Source organism: Austrofundulus limnaeus, unplaced genomic scaffold (assembly GCF_001266775.1).
Source record: "Austrofundulus limnaeus strain Quisiro unplaced genomic scaffold, Austrofundulus_limnaeus-1.0 Scaffold47, whole genome shotgun sequence".
Taxonomy (NCBI): domain Eukaryota; kingdom Metazoa; phylum Chordata; class Actinopteri; order Cyprinodontiformes; family Rivulidae; genus Austrofundulus; species Austrofundulus limnaeus.
Window position 1 is genome coordinate 1,196,450 of NW_013952449.1, and position 1,791 is coordinate 1,198,240.

General features: G+C 37.0%; 1 protein-coding gene across 3 annotated transcripts in view; it reads right to left on the reverse strand.

The window, feature by feature from the left end:
- The window catches only part of nlgn1 (neuroligin 1), a gene marked incomplete at its 5' end in the record, with an annotated part of 498,373 nt that overhangs the window by 382,437 nt on the left and 114,145 nt on the right, over nucleotides 1-1,791 (reverse strand).

Here is a 1,791-nt window from a genome sequence, read left to right on the forward strand (position 1 = left end):
CCAGTTACATTCCTGTCAAGATGCAATTCAGCCTGACTGGTAACAAAAAATGTTCTACAAGCTTTTGTTTTTTGCAAAACACATTTTTTTATTTAGTTTTCTGAAATTTTCAAGTTCTTGCACAGTTTTTTTTTTTTTTTGACATTTTTCAATATTTTTGGCTCCTCATTTTGTTGAATGCAAAATAATGTTTATATGCCAGGCAACTAATCAACGTTTAATTCTATATTTTTGTGAACTTTTTCTAAAACAAAAAAGGCACGGAGATTTGTCATTACTGTGAGAGATAGTAAAACATTTGGCAGAGCAGAGGTGAAAATGCTAGGAGGAAAGAAAGGGCAAGGAAAGCCAGCAGTGCTGCCATGTCAAGCTCAAAAAGTTGGATTTAAGATCCCTGTGAGGCCATCAATCCACCTGTGTAGATGAAGCTTTTGATATGACTTTAAATAACATTCACATTAAAATTCTAAACCCTGGGCTCAGGGAATAATAAAGAGTGCAAAGAAATTTATCATGCCAATAATATTATGTGATCAACAGACTTTGGAGTTTTGGGTCTCTACCTTTTTAATCTTCCTGATTTTTACTTATGTGAAATGGAGAAAAGCCAACAAGTGTTCATTTTTATTACGGCACAAGCAATTATGGCCTTTTAAAAACTACTGGTGATGTATTTTTTTATTATTTATTTAGATGATAGACTGTATTTTTCTACTTTATGCTTGGAGCATTTTTCTGATTCCATTAAAGAGATTCCCAACCACAATACACTGTTATCGGACAACCATTTGCTTAATTTATTCACCTCCTGTCATCGTCTGCATATGTTTGGAAGCAGCCAAACTGTATATCTTCAGTATCTGTGTGTCTGCCATCCCCCTGTTCCCTCCATGCTCCCTCTCTCCCTGACTGCACCAGTGGAGCAGATGCCTTTGATGCCATGCTACAAATCACACATTTAGCTTTTCATCAATATTTCATCTAGCCATCCTTGGCTATGCTCTTTCTAGCTCTCTAAATCAGCGCCGGCTGTGGGGGGAAGCAGGAGAATGCTGGAAGTCTTTGGCCTGAGAGTCGGGAGGAAAACAGGAGCAGGTTGGGGTCAAACTGTGTGCTTATAAAAGCTGCGGGGTGGGGGTGGGGGGGTGGATACAAATCGAAACACAGGGCCCCCCGACAAACATTCAAACTGGAATTAGAGTGGGACAACAACTCACTGAATAGTAACATATGTACAGCTTTTAATTAGGAGTGCCAGTGGAGATGAGGGAGATGAGGGACTGAGCCAGCCTGCAGTAAATAAAGGCTGCTGTAATTTTAAGAAAAGCTAAGAAACAAATTACCATAAACATGAGGAGAAAGTGCACAAATAAATTTAAACAACCAGTCTGGGTCCAGATAGGACTTCATCTGGAGCCAGTCTGTCATTTTGAGACCCCTAGCCTGTAGTATTCACCAAAACCAGAAAATATTGTTTCTTTTTATCTATTTTTAGCTTTTTAGTTTAGTCATTGTTTTAACTGTATGATTATGAAGCACTTTGGTCAATAATGCTGTTTTAAAAGTGCCTGTAACATATTTTTTGTAGTAAATAAGATTGTATTTTTGGGAAAAAAATCATTAATAGTATGTTGCAAACTGATTTTATGTCACTGAGATGAACAATTTCAGAGACATCTGCATGTGCAGTAACAGGAAGTGATGACAAAACTTACTAACTAACTAACTAACTAACTAACTAACTAACTAACTAACTAACTAACTAACTAACTAACTAACTAACTAACTAAC